General features: G+C 37.2%; 1 protein-coding gene across 3 annotated transcripts in view; it reads right to left on the reverse strand.

Moving 5' to 3' along the window:
- The window catches only part of foxp1a (forkhead box P1a), a 44,644-nt gene extending 26,234 nt beyond the window's left edge, over nt 1–18,410 (reverse strand). The window contains exons 1-2 of one of the 3 annotated variants that reach the window (XM_082145125.1): nt 18,140–18,409; nt 16,894–16,981 (exon numbers count right to left, since the gene is read on the reverse strand). The gene's annotated coding sequence lies outside the window, so the exon portion shown is untranslated. Of the gene's footprint in view, nt 1–16,893; nt 16,982–18,139 lie in introns of all 3 variants that reach the window. The other 2 variants (XM_082145126.1, XM_082145124.1) reach the window with 2 other exon arrangements.
- Nucleotides 18,411–18,805: the final 395 nt, after the last annotated feature.

Genomic DNA, 18,805 nt, shown 5'->3' on the forward strand with positions numbered 1-18,805 from the left:
TTAAAACTTGCCTTCTCATCTTTGGACCCTGCATTACCTAACATTTCTTATGAAACTTGACAAAATTTGTAAAATGTAACTGATGTATAGATTAATATCTTACCCTCATGTTCTTTTTCTCTATCTTTTTTTTCTCATTTGTATTCTGATGACATGTACAAAGTTATGTCATCTCTATATGTATAAAAAAATAAACAAAATAAAAAAATAGTAGCCTTTGAGCAATAAGCACGTCCCAGCCGGGTTCGTCACTTATTGGGATCCCCTGGAAACATTTCTGTTGTGGTCAGTGCTATTTGCAGCGCGTTGAGCTCTCTCGGCCACTGTAGATTTTAACCCATTCAAGCACAAGACGACACGAAAGATAACTCAATTCTGCACTGACACTGTGCTGGGCACATCCACAGCGCATGCACAAATACTGAAGTTCTCTTTCACGTCTTCTTGCGCTTGAAAGAACAAATACACACATAATTGTGTCAAAATATCCTCGCAAACACAATAAGTTATGTCTTAAACAGTTCACGTTCAAAAAGGCATGCGTAACAGTATATTGGAGTTCGTGCATTGGGTCTTCCAGCAGGCTAATAAACCTGACTGTCTTTAATAAGGTTTTTTTCTTCTTTTTTCCCCCCCAATTATATCCCAATATATACATGATAAAACTAATAACACTGAATATAAATCATATAAAATACATATTGACAACATAATGTTTTCTAAAGTCACTATTTACCTTTGAATAATCTCTTTTTTTTTGTCTTCGAGGGAAAATATTGACATTGAGATTAATTGCGATTAATCAACCAGCATATTGAACGCTATTTGAATAAAAAAGTCATCAATTCAAAGCACTATTGTTGAAAAACTAAAAGTTAAATGTATTACTTTTTCAGCAAACACAACTGCAAGGGACAGGTTCTTATGAATATTGGTATAACCTGTCTGCCTGCCTTCCACGAAGCTTAAAAATAACCATTTAAGACAATGCAACTGCGTGGGCTACGTACTGTTGAAAAAACAATGATATGCTAAAGGTTCTCTTTTTATCCAATCCTCATAATGGTGAGAAACCAGCCCAGTCCACTTGTTTAAAGGTGAACTAGTCATACGAAAGCTGAAGTTACAATACAACAGATCTTTACTTCATAAAATCTCATTTCTTTCAACCCCAAGCGCTTTATATAGCTCTGCTTTGGCAGGTTGCACATTTTCTCTGGTTCGTACATAGTTAAACACTCTCCCACACAAGCAGGGGCCGATATTTGTTAAATAACTGATTGCCACCATGACTACAGTAAACACTGGGGCCCTGGGTTTGGTGTTTATTAACAAACACATCTTCCTTCTGGAGCAATTTAACATTAACCAGGTGGTACGATCTGCAGATCTGGCAGGTGCCATAATACACAGGGAGGGCCTTATGTAAACAGCTGGGAAGGGCGGGGGAACGGCTCAAAAAGCAACACAGCTAGAGTAAACAGCGAAGAAAATCTCTAGACAAACAAGCAACCCCTCTCCTGACATGAATGTGAACCAGAACAGAGCTCGTGGGATTTGAGTGCTTGTTATTTAGTGCTGCTAACACAGCCGCTGCCTGTTTCGGCTGGCAGACACTGTTGTACTTTCACTGGCGAAGGACACATTTCAGATTGGTGTGAGGTTGTGTATGGTGTTGAGGTCCATAAAATAATTAGCACTGAAGTTATGGACTAAACATGTCCATAATACATGGAACATGGAGCAATTAATACTCTTTTCCCAGTGTAAAAAAGAGGTGATCCAAAGTATTAAAGCTTAAATAAATGCCACATGTTCCCCAAGAGGTGGAGTCACTACAGCAATATCACAATGTGCTTTGTGTGAACTACTTTGTCACTCATTTAAATTAGGATTATCTAACAAAACATCCTAATTGACCCAACGGTTGATGTAACAGAGTGCATTGAAAGTGCATTGAGTGCATATTCTTTAGTGCATTGAAAACTAAAACACAACACTTTTTTAGGCAAGATGCAAAGTGTCTGCAACCCCTTTAACCTTTGAATATATCGCTAACTTTTAGTGTCTTATTCATTTTCTAAAACGGTCACTACATTACATTGTAATTCCAAATAAAAATTCTGTCAAAATTTGCACCAGTTTCTAAATGCATGTTATTGATTTTACTGTGAATAATTGCATACGTTTTTTTTTTGTTTTTTTTTGCCTCCATCCAATCAACAACCGACAGACAGAACCAAGTCCCACCTGATATTTTTTAAATTTCAATATTCCATTTTACTTGGATCACAATAAAGAACAAAAGATCGGATGTTACTTCCGTTTATTGGCGACAAAGCATTTCATTAAGCAATTTGTTTCACATCAAAGTTACACTGAATTGACCAATCAGCACCCAGGACCGGATCTACTAGCGGTGTAACGGTACACAGAAGTCACAGTTCTGTACATACCGAGGTTTTGGGGTCACGGTTTGATACGAGTTCGGTACACCATTAATAGCAACAAATCCCCAATGCTAGTTTTTTTCCCCCATTTATTTCTGAACAGATAGTAGTGCAAATTACCGTTTGTTCCACCTAGCGGCATTAGTCCCCCCTGAGGTAGCTGATACAGTACAGGCTCTTTTAGAGTATCAAGCACTAAGCAGTAAACAGAGTGCACTCTTGCATAGATCATATTTTGTTGTAGGGCTGATAAAAAACAAAAAGGTATTTGGTCGCAATCAGCTACAAAACTGAAAAGCATCTCTTGTCATAAAAGTACAAAATAGATAGAATAATGAAAAATAAAACTTGTGCAGAGATTAGTTTTCTTTGCGCCTGTGAGTTCATTAACATTTGGTGCACAAAGTTCAATATTACGCTTCTTCAAGAAATCACGGAAAGATGAGAGAATAGGAGAAAAATTGCCATCTACATCTGAGTCTACTTCACCTTTCCACGAGGAGACAGAGAGTGAAGCAGGACTGACATATTTCATCACTGCACTTCCATCACACAAATCGGCACAATGCCAAATGATTTTGTCTCATTATATCAGTGGAAACAACTTAAAATACTCTGTCATTTATGGTCATACAGAAAAGAGAAACACATCATTCGAAACTGTAAAGTCTGTTTTTATTTGTGTAGGCTACACTCAATAAAGACAAAACATTGTGCTTTTGAAAAATAAAGAAAACAAACTAGATGCCGCTTTCTGTCGTCCCGGTTTCCTTTCCGTGAAGTTAGTGGAGCGTGTCACAAAAATTAATCGAAACTCAAGAGTATAGTAGGGGTGGGAATCACAGGGTACGGCCCGATACGATACCGATAATATCACAATTCTGCGTTAGTCGATATATTGCTAGACAATCCAATATTGATACATCATGATATCTGTCTAACTATGAAAACAAAATGCCTGTGAAAAGGTTAAGTGCAGGTTCTCTATTCTCAGTGTTTATCAGCTTCCTTAAAATAAACCTGGGAACAGTGTTGTCAAAGGCACCGACAATTAAAAAAATGTGACACCAGTATTTCCCCCTAGAATTTTGAGCGCTATTGAGTGGGTTGTTAAACACCTCTCTTGCTTGGGGTTGGTTGGTGCATTGATCGTCTCTTCTTCTGCTCTTTTTCCTGTTGTGACGGTTAGCAAACAGTGTTGCATTACCGTGCGCACCCCCTTCTGGATTGGAGTGTGGATCACCTGTGAATATGTGTATTCGTTGTGTGATGAATAACCGTGACATCAGTACGGTGACGGTTCAGGACGAATGCAGTTCTACTACTATCCATTTATAAAAGAAAAAAAAAAGTCAATTGCAGTAAAATGTATGCAGGAAGCACTTCATTGATCACAGAGGAGGAAATCTGGAGCAAAACGGCATCCAACGCTGATTGTACAAATATCCTGCTTCAAACTCAGAGAACATTAGGGTGCATGAAACATGTCAAATATGTACTGAAACATGCAGTGTACATAATGAGTGCATTACAATGTAATGCAACCTGTCCACAAGTGTGGGAAAAAAAACATGAATCTCTGAGTTACTGTGTTATTCTGTCACAGGCTGCCAACAGGCATGTTTGCTGTAAATAGATGTCTTAGAAATAACTACAAAATGCCAATCTAAACCAGTATTGGCCTGTTTGACTGTTTAAAAGAAACGCTAATGGACGTTTGTTTGGGTTTAACGTTCTTACATTGTCAGAAACATGAAAGAGAACAAAAGCTTGTCAACAGTGTAACTGCTGAAGAATGTTTTCTGTTTATTTGACTTACACTGGCATCTGTATATTTGTACAGATGATAGGCCTTCATCTCATGAACGTTCCTCTGCATTCCTAATGCCTCATTTTCCCATAGACACAAACTTTAGCTGACAAGCAACACGAACATGAAGATTTTAGGGGAGAGGTGAAGCCTCGAAGGACTTCAACAGTCAGGAAGGGAAAACATACACCAACCTGAAGGAATGCCTTTGAAGTCTCAATGAGGAGATATTGATACATAACACAAAAAGGGAGGAAAGCAAAGCCATAAACACACACTCTCAAGCTCTCAGCATAATATCAGGAGTTAGATTGTGAGGTGCTTCATATGACGTGGCATCAAGATGTGGCTCTTAAAATGAATTAGAGTAATAAAATTAGCAAGAACATCAACAAAAAAAGGTTGTTTGTTGTGCAATTACAACTAGGTCCGAGGATGGTGGGGGTTATTACCCATAATGCAATTGAACATTCAACTGGACAATTAATATGCCCAGGCGCAGTAGACCAAATAATTACATAAAGAAAACAAATTCATCAGACTCATTCTACCTATTAATTCTCCATTATAGCAAGTATCTGTTTTTTTTCCGACTCAAAAATAAAAACCAGTTGATCAACAGAGAGCCTCAGGCTATTCTGTTACAGAAAATTACACTGAACGTGAAGCGCAAGTCAGTTTTTTAGAAAAAAACAAAACAGGCAAACACCTTGTGCAAAGTCTAGAAATTAATCAATCACTCGATAAATAGATGTTTAAAAAGGGGCACAATATGTGGAAGAAAAAGAGCTTGTATTACAGGAAGATGTTGGGAGAAAATAAAGTTCAGGAAAAGAAAAAATATTTGGCTAGGTATACATTTGGCTAATTATTCACAATATGATACTTTTACTTCTTCCGCCAGATGCAGATTGACATACCACCATCAGAGTCAGACTGTACTGTACTTACTACAGTAGTCAACATTTGAAGTGGATCAAAAACGTTCATCAAAGTTGTCCTAAGACAAGAACGGGTATTGTTCAAAAATCATGTATAACTTTGATGAAAGGTTTTGATCCACTTCTAATGTTGACTACTAGGCTATATATGCTCCATATAAGAGTCTATATGGACTTAAGGCACAAGTCTAGACAATCTTTACAAATACTTTAGCCTCAAAGTTCATTCAAAATAAGTATCTAATATTTCACAGATCTTTGAAACCATGTGTATCCTTCACCACATTTTCACACTCTCTCACACACACACACGCGCGCTGGATCATGTGATCAGAGGGACTATGGTGATGAAGGTGAATCAAGTATCCTTTAATACGTTCCACCAATGCTTGTTAACTTACAATTAACTTTTTCCCCGCCATTGACTGAATTTTTCCGTCTATCCGTGTTTTCACTGTTATATGGTAGGGGCCACTATTATGCATCTTCTGAAATAGCACAGAATCTCTGGATACAAAAACAAGCGAAGAAGCCTAATAAATGCCTTTGTGTAAGAAAAATATCCATATTTAAAACTTAAACTAAAATAACTAGCTTCCGACAGACGGCCGTATGCATCGATTTATGGCAAAAGAGTAGGCCTAACCTCTGACCCGACGCATGAAGTATTGACGAAGAGCAGAGGACAGAGCAAAACAAAACACCGGTCACGAATTAGAAGTCTAAAGAAGAGAAGAGGAGCTTGAGTTTGTTGCCCAGCCCTATTTGTTTGAACCATGAAGGGCATCAACGTTTACGCTACTCTACATCCTATGTCACTCATCGCGTCTGGGGTTACTCTTTTGGAGTAAGTTGACTTGCGTAGGGCCGTCTGCCGGTAGTTCTTTTTTTTTTTTTTTTTTGAAATAGTTTTAAAAATATGGATATTTTTCTTACAAAAACACATTGCTTCGCTTCAGAAGGCCTTTATCAACCCTCTGGAGTCGGATGGATTACTTGGATGTGCTTTTTTGGGCTTCAAAATCAGGACCACCATTCACTACCATTATAAAGCTTGGAAGTGCCAGGATATTTTTAAATAAAACTCCGATTGTGTTCGTCTGAAAGAAGATAGTCATATACGCCTAGGTTGGCTTGAGGGTGAGTAAATCATGGGATAATCTTCATTTTTCGGTGAACTATCCCTTTAAACAGCATATAAATCAAAAGTTCCTAAGTTTACTGAATGAAATGTCGAACCCACAAAGAGGTATAGGACTGTGAAGCTTTGGGGTGTTGATGGACTTGATCTACTCCATCTATGTTTTGATTACCGTTCTGAATCCTATCCGGAAGTTCTTTCTAGGGCTGCAACTAACGATTATTTTAATAATCGATGAATCTGTCGATTATTTTTTCAATTAATCGATGAATCGGATTTTAAAAAAAATTAAAAAATCATAATTTCCAACCCTTTATTCAAAAACAGAACTGACAATGCAAATTCACAGTGCAAAGTGCACAAACTGGTTGCTCCTTGAACATCCCTGAGCTGTTAAAGTAAAAAAAAAAACACACACAAAAAACATACACATGCTTTACATCTGCCAAATATATAGGCTTTTTTAAATAAAGTGCACAAAAAGATGTATATTTTGTTTAAAGGGACCTGAGCTGTCAGAACAATAAATAAATTATAAAAAACAAAGAAAAATACAAATCAGAAAACTTAACGTGATTTGTTTTAACATCAGAACTTGTTCTCTACACTACACTCTCTCACTCACAGACGCACACACTCACAAACTCTCACTCACAGACGCACACACACTCACAAACTCTCACTCACAGACGCACACACTCACAAACTCTCACTCACAAACTTGTTTTTTTGGTTTTTGTCAAAGATGTTATAATCTTTAACAAAATGTTTGACATTATTTGACAAGCACATGCACACAAAAGAAAAGTCTCACGCAGTCGGATAATAGGTAATAATATAGCAATAATAATAATTATAACAGAAGATAATATCTCTAGTCTATCCTAATATTAATAATAAATACAATGTATATAAAATATAAATACAAAATTAAAAATTAAAAATTAAAAATTAAAAACAATGGATTTTTTTTGTTGGTATGGTGTGTAAGGTATTTTGCAGCTCATCCTTTAAGCATATAGTGAAGTTATATCTTCTGTCTATCCGGCGCCTCATAGCTCCGCTCCGCGCTCAACTTTTTTTTATTTATACTCAAAAATCTCCACGACTTATTGAGTGGAACAATAGAATCAATAATGAAATTCGTAATTGATTCTTTTAATAATAGATTTTAATCGATTTTACCAATACCAAATACCAATCGATCTTTCTTTTGATATATTGCATGTTCAGATTTACATACAACAAAATATTCTAGGGTCCGTTAAATTGTGAAAATGATCAAAAATGCTGACTGGCAACTTTCTAAAATTTTTGAATTTAGATACATTTAGAAGCTTTTTAATGACTATGGATGTCCCAGTGGTTCAATTTAGGCAACCAGATCAACATCATAATAACATAGGCCTACTGATCATATTCTTACATTTCATCATGTTGAGATTTATAACATTGATTAGTTTTATGTACATTTGCTCACCTGTCTAATAAAGTATATGCAAGAGTGGCGTCTCTGTCAAGTCGAAGTTAGTGGCGGACACAGAGCTCTCGGCATCTCGAAAACGCCACGCTGATATTGATCCTCGTTTTAGTTCTGGGCAATTCCACGCAAAACTGTCACATCCATAACGCCAACTAAATACCATGGCATTGTGTTTGCGTTATGGATGTGACAGTTTTCCGTGGAATTGCCCTTCTCCTTTTGTCCCAAAGTCTGCTTGCCATGATCCATAATGTTTGAACGAAACAACAACAGCGTGAGCGTGCCGCTAGACGTAACGCAGTTGCCCACGTCTGTCGCCATGGTTACTATGGCAGTACGAGCGGAAACCAGGGATAATATTGTGTCATTGACAGGCCACAAGTGAACAGAATTTACAAGATGAATAAGGGCGTGCTCATACACATGTATAGGGCTGGGCAAAAAAATCGATTTTTCGATTAATCGTTTTTTTAAATGTGGTCGATTCAAAATCGATTCTCAAACGCCAAGAATCGATTTTTTTCCATCTTTATGTATTAGTTTTCCTCCACTGTTCATAGGCTTGCAAACTCAATTTTATAGCTAATGCTGTGAGATTTTATGGTAGTTTTATCTAAATCATAAAATAACCTCAATTAGTGCTGCACGTTTAATCATATCGCAATCGCTATGACAAGCCTATACGCAATTAGGCTATATGACCAAAATGCTGCCAAAATGCTGTCGTGACTGTGACAGAAAAACTTGCGATGATATCGTGCGTGCGCACAAGACAGCACAGAATAGAATTATCTTTCGCGCTTGAACGAAGAACACACACAATTATGCCAAAATGTATTTTTGTCGAGTATCTTTATAACATAAGAGCAGTCTTATGACGAACGTGAAGAGTTGTGCCTCGTGAGAGAATGAGTCCGCGTGTGAGTTCCGCGTCTCTGTCAACAGCGGCTGGTCTTAAAGGGACAGTACACTGTAGCCACTAATTATCTCTGTCATTTAAGTTAATCAAAGAACAAAGAGAACAGAGAAAAACACTCACTGCTCTTGAATAAAGAACTTTTGTAACTTTGATTAGTCAATATATAATTTATAATTAATGCAACACAGACTGTTTGATAATTTTATTCAATTTCTGTATGGCCTAGCTGTTAGACAGGAAGGGCACATATTATATTATATGCAACGTTTTTATATGTGGGTTTATGTGAGGATTGTTAACCTGTTTGATCAAGACATGCGACTGTTCTGACTTGTCCAATTTTCAGCATCAATTTTTCATCTTGCATCAAAATCCTGTCTATTCATTGTATGCATTTGAAATATAGAGTTGGGTTCTGTTTTAATGTACCCAAGTGTACCTAAAATAAAAAGAGTTTAATATACAGGTTTGTAGGTCTTAATTTCTTTTTATTAATTAAACACTTGAAAACTTGTTCACTTTTTTTTCTTTTCTTTTTCTTTTTTTAATAAATATAGGATTTGTATTTAATATTCATTGAGTGAGTCGAATCGAAATTGGAAAAATCGAATCGAGAATCGAAATCGAAAATCGAATCGAGAATCGAAATCGAATCGAATTAGAGCTTGCGAATCGAAATCGAATCGAATTGTAACATCTGAATCGATACCCAGCCCTACACATGTAGTTCTGTTCGCTTGGTTCGTCTGGTCCGGACCAACAACAACAAAAAAAGTTTTTGTCCTGGTTCGCTTAGCGTTCACATTGGAATTTTAACACCGAACCTAAAGGCATATGTTCACTACCTGATTAGTTGGATTTTATTACGTATATTTCACGACAGAACTTGCCGAACATCCAAAACAATGCTGTGTACTGGGCTAAATGCGCTCGCTGTATGTGCGTAGCCTAAATACGATGGTATTTCGACCAGCTGAGAACTCGTGAAGAGATTATAAAATGATAAAATGTGTAAAGGAGTCAAAACAGCGGCAGGAATTCCTCCATCACACAAACAAACAAAGATCTGCTGCGAGGAGACGCGGTTCTGACGCCTGTCCTGAACTGTGATGGGACACATCGTGACTTTGATGAGAAAAAAACCAGGTATGCTTGAGCATTCTGTCCTTTTTAGGGTCGTTCGTTTGGAAGCGGACCGAGACCCATCTGTCCAGTAGGGCTGTCAAAATTGCTCAAAAATGACGTTCGAATATTCCCTCTAAAAAACACACGAATATTCGAACTATTCGAACATCTGGTTGCGCATTTTGTCAATGACGCGCATTACGTCAATAACAGGACAAATTAATACAAAGAGACATACATACATTTGTATAGGTAGCTAAACATATTTGACAATGTATTACCAACACAAAACCAAGTAAATAAACTAATGGCCAAGACCGCAGACCTCACTCTCGCTCACTCGCAGGCACTCTTTCTCTCTCTCTCTCTCTCTCTCTCTCTCGCGCGCGCCCTCGCGCTCACGCTCTCTCTGCGCATAACGGTTTAAATTAACAACAATAAGCACATGTTAAGTGCTGATCAAGAGTTTTGTGCAAGCAATTTAAGGTCGCGACTCTTGCCCCAAATATAGGAGGCTTCATTCAGTGATTGAAACAAATTTATTAACATTAATTTAAGTTTTACAGTATAGAACCGACATTGAACGCTCCGAGCGAGCTGTGCTGTGGTAAACATGGAACATTTCTGTTTAACGTTAAATAAAATGAGGCACACAATTCCGAGAAATGTGACAACAAAGAACTTTTACCCTGAGGTTCAAAAAAAATAAAGCGCTATTAAAAAAGAAAAAGGCTACTTACATTATTGGTACTTGTATTAAAAAAAGGAAAAACTGACTGCAATTTATTCCATTGTCTTTTAGTGCACTGTCCACTTTCAGCAGTGACGCTGTGCTAGACAGTTCGACTCGTGTGACCTGTCCCTCAGGCAGCGCACGCGCCCACTCGCAAAGCAGACAGCCGCGCCTCTGCTTCCGCGGGCGTGTTTTTCCATATTCGAAATTCACATTCGAATATTAATTTTAACGTTCGAATTTCTGTTTTTTAAAACTATTCGAATATATATTCGAATTTAGAATATTCGTTGACAGCCCTACTGTCCAGCGATTTAGGTTGGCTCGTTTGGTGCGCACCAGGGTTCGGATGGCCGCGTTCACACTTATTCAAATGAACCGCACAAACAGAGCAACCACACCAGGGTTCGTTTAATCGAACCAAACATCCCAAGAGTGAACACACCCTAAAAGCCACTCAAGAAGGTGCTTACTAACTAGGGGTGGTTAATCTGTCTGATTTCCCGATTCGATTCGATTACGATTATTGAAGTCCCGATTCGATTACAGTCGATTTTTGATTATTAACGATTCTCGATTAGCGATTATTGATTTTCCATTTCACAACAGTAAACGAAAATACACTACAAAGTGATTGCAGTATTAAAAAAAGTCAGCTACTGAATTACTTAACTCTTTTATTGAGTAGCAACAACTCAAAGCACTTTCTTATGTTCTGTAGAACACAGAAATGAATACATCACATTGTGTTGTGACTCATCAAGTTGAACTAAACATTAACAAATAAATGAAAGGCTTATTTCCTTTAGGAAGTAGATCAGAACCAACATACTGTAGAAATTGGACAATTTTCTTCTAGAAAGACAAGGTGTTCAGGTGGAAGAAGACTGCAGGTTGCAGTTGAAACATGTCAAGGTAAAGAAAAAGTTTTCTCCACCTGAACACCTTGTCTTTCTAGAAGAAAATTGTCCAATTTAATCATTAAGAAGACAAAATGAACATTTTTGAACAACTTACTGTAGCTTCAATTAGTAACATACAAAGCCACTCTTATACACAACTAAATAATAAAGAGTTATGACTTGAAATGTTTGCTGTATACTACAATCAAAAACAGCTTATACAAAAAAAAGTGAATGAACATCTGCAGAGAGCACAGTCAAAATGTAACTTTTTGTGACTGAAATTGCACATATTGCAGTATAACGTACGTAACATATCGGTTTACACAGTGTACTGATGTGAAAACTAAACAATACAGAAAGCAGCTCTCATACAAAAATACTAAATAGGTAACAATGAAATTGCCAATTTTACATACGTTAGCTTTTAACGAAGAAGGTGCCGTTCGAATTTGGCGCTCAGCCATCATGAGTCTGTATAGTTCCGCCTTTTGCGTTCCGTCAATATTACGTTATTAGAAAAAATATATATATATATTTTTTTAGAAAATCGATTTTTTGACATTTGTGAATCGATTCAGAATCGTCCACGTCCGCATCGCGATGCATCGAAGAATCGATTTTTTCCCCCACCCCTATTACTAACAGAACAACCAGAATGTTTAACAAGACATCCATATTCCATGAACTTTATGAAGCAATCAATCATTTACCTTTAACCTGTACAACACGTATTTTGGGAAGGCTAATTTCAAACGCTAACACTCATGAGAGTTGCGATTTATGACAATTGTGTATGCTCTCACTCCATTCACATCAGACACTTTATTACGGCTGAAATGGTCTAAAAATTATTGAACAGCAAATGATCTGTAGACGGCTAAAAATGAGCATCAGGAGTTCATTCAATCAAAATTTGGCAGCAGGGCGAGGCTGATGGGAGCAGTTGCCAAAAAGAAGGGGCTAATGGGACTATGTAGTAGCCAGGCTATAGTGTCTGGATGCATGGGTCTATTTTTAGAGAGGTTTCTGAGATAATGGAAGAGGCAGCCCTCATAGAATATCACATTTCATAGCCGGGTTACGAACACATGACAAATTGTGCAGATACACAAAACCACACTGTACGGATACAAGCCGAGTAAAAGATAGGCAGGCTGCATAAGTGAAATTACAGGACTAGACAATATTATCTTGGAGATGTGTGACAGGCTTAGGACAGAGAGCAGTTTGCTTTAGTGCCTGCTTTTCATTCAGGTGTACTACTATGTAAATACACTTTACTGAGATGGAAATGATGTGGTTTCTACAGAGAGACTGAACATCACGGGTGATGAGTGCTTGTCAAGCATTAGGCTAGATTTTGAGTCCATTTAAGTTTTTAAACTTCACAAATAAAGTGTGCAGATTACAAAAGCCAAGGCTGAAAAGCACATTTTGTTGCCAAGGACATAAGATGAGCAAATAGGACTGTAGCTTGTTATGTTTGTCCTTTTGCTTTTTAATACATTGTATTATTTGGGGGGTTTTAGATTTTAAAAATGAACAATATTGGAGGATGCACCAATATTAAACATCTGGCCAACACTGATAAGCCAATAATTAGTATTTCAAGTTATGGCGGATAATTAAACAATATTACAATTTTATACTATTTAGTCCAAAAATGTTACCATTCATCTGCTTTGTGTGGTGTTGAACATGAAAAGTGAAGCACGGTCTCTGTTCATCTGTTCTTTTCTTAAATAAATAAAATGCATAATATAGGCTAGCCTATATACTCGTCCTGTAAGTTCATGATTAAAAATGAAAATGTGAACCAAAACAAAAAGCTAAAAGTCTAATTATCTTTAAAATATTGGTAATAATAGATTATGACGTTTTCGATTATCACGACAAATTTTTACGACCCTGTCCGTCAAAGTGAATATTATATATATAAAAAGAATATAAAAAATAAATAAATAAATAAATAAAGACTATAGACTGCATCAATTAACATTTTGTCTGAACCTCTTAACCTGCATGTTATTTTGTTTAGTTGTCTGATACAGAATCATGGGAGAATCGTAATCTCTATTTAAATGTTTTTATTTTTTATTAAATTCTTGATTCTCAATTTATCCAGAATCGTGAAGCTCTACATCACATGAATACAAATTGCATCTTAAAATATATTAAAATAAAAAAAATGGTTCTTTTAAATTGTAAGATTTCACAATCTTGCTGTTTTACTGAATGAATTTTACTGAATGTTTGAATGAACTTGGTGAGTAAGCATGAGAGACGTCTTAAAAAAAAGTAAAATTTTGAATGGTACTAGTATAAAATATTAAAAACTAAACTTAATGTTGTTAATGCTACAAGTAAATTTAAGCATCATAACATCATAATGTTCATTATGAAAAATTACATTCATTTTGAGAGAAAAAAATATATAAAATATATATAATATATATATATATAATATATAATATAATATATATAAAATAAAATACAAATAAAACACCACAAATCTTGATGTAACCTAAAGTATTTCCATTTCCAAAAATGACACACCGTTAACCTCGAGCAAACAAATCATACAATAAAACAGACCTGCAGCGTATGCTCCTTTATAGATCACATCAGTGGTGCACCAAGTGCTCAAACTCTCCAGGATGGCAAACACAGATAGCATAAGCATAACTACACTTACTGTCCCGGAACATTTGAATAGGTGTGTGAGTCAGTTGAGATAGGGCAACAGAATAATCACCATTTCCATAGATTACACCAATAGACAGCGAAGAGTGACAAGCAATTCCTTCTCAACTCTTCAGCAACACCTTTCCAGCCCACAAGGTCAACTTTTCCAGAAACTGATTATTATGCACATACATTATGAGCTATAAGTTTCGTTTGCAACAAGAAATAACCCACACAAAAGGACTAGGCTTATTCACTACTCTAACGGGAAAATGTACCGACTGAATAACACTAAACAAGAAAGAACCTGTCACCTTGGCCAGCCAAGCGAGTCGCGACCAGCCATTACACTTCCTCACCACAACAAAGTTTGCTCAATGTTAGCGCACTCGTCTGAAACCCCTTCACCTGTGGGGAAAACCCTCAGTGAAGCCAGAATTTAAGAAAGGGGAAACAGAACCTAACACTCCCACCTAAAAAGGAAATATCTGTCACGTTCATCTACACATCCACGCCTATGAGCGCCACACACGTGCCGCTTCCTCGGAAAGAACAAACCGCATTACACTTACTCCTACACTCTCTCAAACTCGTGGCGCTCCTTTCAACTATCACACCATTTTGTCTTAACAGGTGCAATATAGCAATTAATGTAGTATAGATTTTTGCTTCTTGTGCAGACAACAATCACTGAAAGACATCTGAGTATGATATGCCATAAAAGTGTTTATCGAGACACGTCTAGAAAACTGTTAATCATTAATCGGATTATTACATTGGGACACTACCGGTTTCTGACCATCTAAATTCATTGTGTAGCAGGAGGTGGGGGAGGTTAAGAATTAAGGCATCACTTTTGCGCAAGTGATTGAAGCTGTTATTACACAATCATGGCAAAATCTGTCAATCGCCACATAATTCAGTCAGATACTGAGAGCAACAGACAGAAATAGGCAATGTGCAGTTTGTAAATTCTAAATAGACAATAACTCTTTCAATAACACAGTTGTGAAACACCAGACGGGACAAAACAGGTTTGCAAGCAATGTGACGAAGCTCCAGGATATAGAAAAATGCCTGGAGGAGAAAGATCTGAAAGAACAGGGTTTCCCAGTCTGGGGTTCGGGAGGGAACCGCAGGGGGTTTGTGAGTTGATGAAAAGCTAATGATTAATTAAACTGAACGTCACATTACAAACAAATGGAGCACAATTAATTAAAATATAAAACTGAAATAATGATTATCTTATCAAATAGAGATGATCAAATCAGAGGCTGTGATTTAGTTTATGTAGTAGAAGTTTCAGAGTGAAGAGCGGGAGTGTGTTCATAGTAGGGCTGCACGATATTGAAGAAAAATGCGATAACTCATTAAATAATGCGATATTCGATATAATGCTTAAAAAGCGTGTAAAGTAAACTTAAATTATCTTTAAAATATATTTTAAATGATATACCCTACATACGTGTTTCACATTCTTTTAGTGACAAGAAAACATCCCTACAACTTCTGAAAGTGAACAGCAGTGTTTTACTGAAACAAAAGAAGTGGTATTATAACATCAGTGTAAACCACAGGGTTTAGGGTTTCAGGAAGGCCTACATTAGGTTTATTTAACAACAAAAACTGAATAATCAAATGTAAAAAATAAAACACTGGTTAGTTTTCACTGTATGAATTAAATATATACTGATTCTTATTAAAGCTACAAAAGTTATTTAGCCAGTGATTGATTTTCTCTTTGTCTTTCATCATGATCCCAGTTATTGCAAGCTGTTGCGATATATACATTTGTGATATTTCGATATATTGTGCAGCCCTGGTTCATTTGCATGCAGCTTATATAGGCTTCCTTCACACAGTCACTCTTCATTAACTGACAGGAGTAAGTGACTCTTCATCTTAGAGGAGAGCGGAGCACGTGGAACACACAACTGACGGGAGCCGCTCCGGTGGACATGAAAACCACACATGAAAACCCGCAACACGCGCTAGAAGTGCGTTTGTGCAACGCGGAGCGGCTCTCTCCCGCTGTATGACGAGACAGACAACTTTGTCCAGTCCGGTTCGGTTTCACACAGCGCATGTTTCCCAAGAATGTGGTTGTCCTGAAAATGTACAGGTGTGAGTTCGGTTATAGAATACGGTGTCACTCCCGTATATAACTGAGCTGTGTGTAAACAAACACATTAAGGAATCAAATACAGGACTGACAACTGTATTCTGCTGCTGTGTGAACGTGGCCATACTGTGTTTTCAGAGTGGGAATTGGGAAGGAAATGTGTGCTATAGGTTTTTTTTCTTACGTCAAACATTTTTAGGGAAAGAAGTTTACAGCATTCCTCCAATAAACGCTTGATGATTTTACATGTTAAAAGCTTGAGGAATGTTTGAAAGTGAAGAATAAGACAAATATTTGTATTGCACCTTGTAGAATTGGTCGGTTCCTGTAAGGAGTGAACATGAGACATTAAAAACAATAAAAACTATAAAAAGATTGAATATTTTGTTTACCTGCATGTCATGTGACCAATAACTGTGAACTGTGAACATGTGTCATTAAATTGTTTAAATATTAACTTAAATCTCAGGGTGAACTTCAAGTAATTATTTTATGCTAAGGGTTTTGGTTGACAAAAAAAACAAAAAAAAACTTTGGAAACCCCTGCATTAACAAATTAAAATCTCTTGAATGCCTTACTGAAAGTGTTTTCCAGTTGTGCTGAATAGACAGATCCTCACAATGGACTTGTAAAGTGAGGGAACCCGATCCTAAGGGCAGGTAACACCTGGTTTAAGAACAGACAACTCGGGTAATAAAGACAGAATGGGATGCCTGTATAAGTGCTCCAACAAATGATTAAGTGAATTGTAAACGCTCAGAGGCAAAAGGAGAAATGAAACATGTCAAGGGGCGTTGATTTTTTTTGTTTGTTGTAGTTTCAACAACTTTAAAATCAAACAGTGAAACTAAAGGAGAACTTTTTAACTCTTTAGTACACTCATGAAGAATAACGAAACTGAGCACACCGAGCAAACAAAAGAAATAGTGGCTGTAAAAGCCTAGTGTCCTGCGAGCCTAGGCAGCACTTTGAGGCATTAGAGGTGCCTAAAAATACTGTCTAGGAAGGAGCTTCACTAGATTGAGACAAACCCAAAGTTACACCTCTATCCTGCATGTGAGTCCCTGTTTAAACCTGCTGACCAAAATCAAACCACCCAGTTAGGATTAACACTCAGTTGAATTATGTTTGACTAATGCCAAATGACAAACACTGTAATATAGGCTGTATAATAAGTGTGGAGGAAAAAAAATGTCACGTTTGAATGGACGAGGATGCTTTACTTTCGCTTTATTTATTCTAAATGTATTTTATTTGATTCATATTGTCAGAAAACAATATGTGTAGGTATATTTGATATGATAAATAGTCAAATTAATGTATGTATAATTTGTACGTTCGTTCATAGATAAGATTGTAGGATATATGTACAGTACATATATTTTATGCAAGCTGTGTTGATATTTGTTTTGTTGTCGTAACAATTTATTAATAAAAAACAGTGATGAGACGAGGTGATTTACGACAGAGACAGACTGTCTTGAACTGAAGTTACTCAGGGTGTTTTTGTTCTCCACATGAACTGAACCAAAGGCACATGTTAGCCAGCTAACACTCTCATGAGGGCTTTAAATGCTGCCCTACGACAATAACTGTGTGTTATGCAAGCCACCGACTCTGTTCAAGGCAAATTACCTGTAATAAAATACTAAATAAATGGCGATAAAACTGTGGAGAGCGTTGAATTAGCTGCCCCTCCTGTCTGACTGTCTACTCTCAAGCGCTGCCGTTAGTTGTGATAAGGCTAATAACTAGCAAATCAACCTCACATGTAAATTAGGAATGAACACAGAGATAGAAACTTGATAAAAAGAATAAACTCACCGGGGATGAAATGGTTTCTCAACGGGCAGAAATGAAAACTTTCACGGTGACCGCGGAACGAACTTTCGCGAGCTGTGAAGCGCAGTGCGTCGCTCTCCCATGAAGCTCGCGTAGCAGCGCGCGCTGGCCGACACTGCCGCGTGTAGCACAATGTAAACAAGTGTATTCATCCGCAGTGCGCGTCCTAGGAACTACTTTACGGACAACGCAAACAGCTTTTGCACGTATACGGTGCCGTTTACCGCGATCGTTGAATTATAAACCTTAAACGATATTAATTGGATAAAGTTATTGTGTGAGTCGAGGCAAAACTGATTTTTTTGTCGTAGGTTTCAGGGTAACTGTAGAGGCGTGACGTCACGTCCACCTGCTGCTGAGGGCTGAAGTGATTCGTCGCTCAAGGAGCGAGGAACAAATACTGTTGCGCACAAGACTAGATATGAGTCCTTTCATGGTACATTGATCACTGACATGATAAACACGAGCGGGCGGTAAAATAGAATCTATAGAGCTTCCACAAATCTGGTGAAATGTGAATTAACTAAATGTAATGTAGATGCGGACGAGTGACGACGTGAAATTGCGTTTGACGGAGGGACAGCGCCACCTTGCGGTGAACAAATTGTGCACAATTACAGGATTCTTCATTCATTGCAGACCACACAC

The sequence above is a fragment of the Leuciscus leuciscus genome, assembly GCF_965113295.1.
Source record: "Leuciscus leuciscus genome assembly, chromosome: 18".
NCBI classification, from domain to species: Eukaryota; Metazoa; Chordata; class Actinopteri; order Cypriniformes; family Leuciscidae; genus Leuciscus; species Leuciscus leuciscus.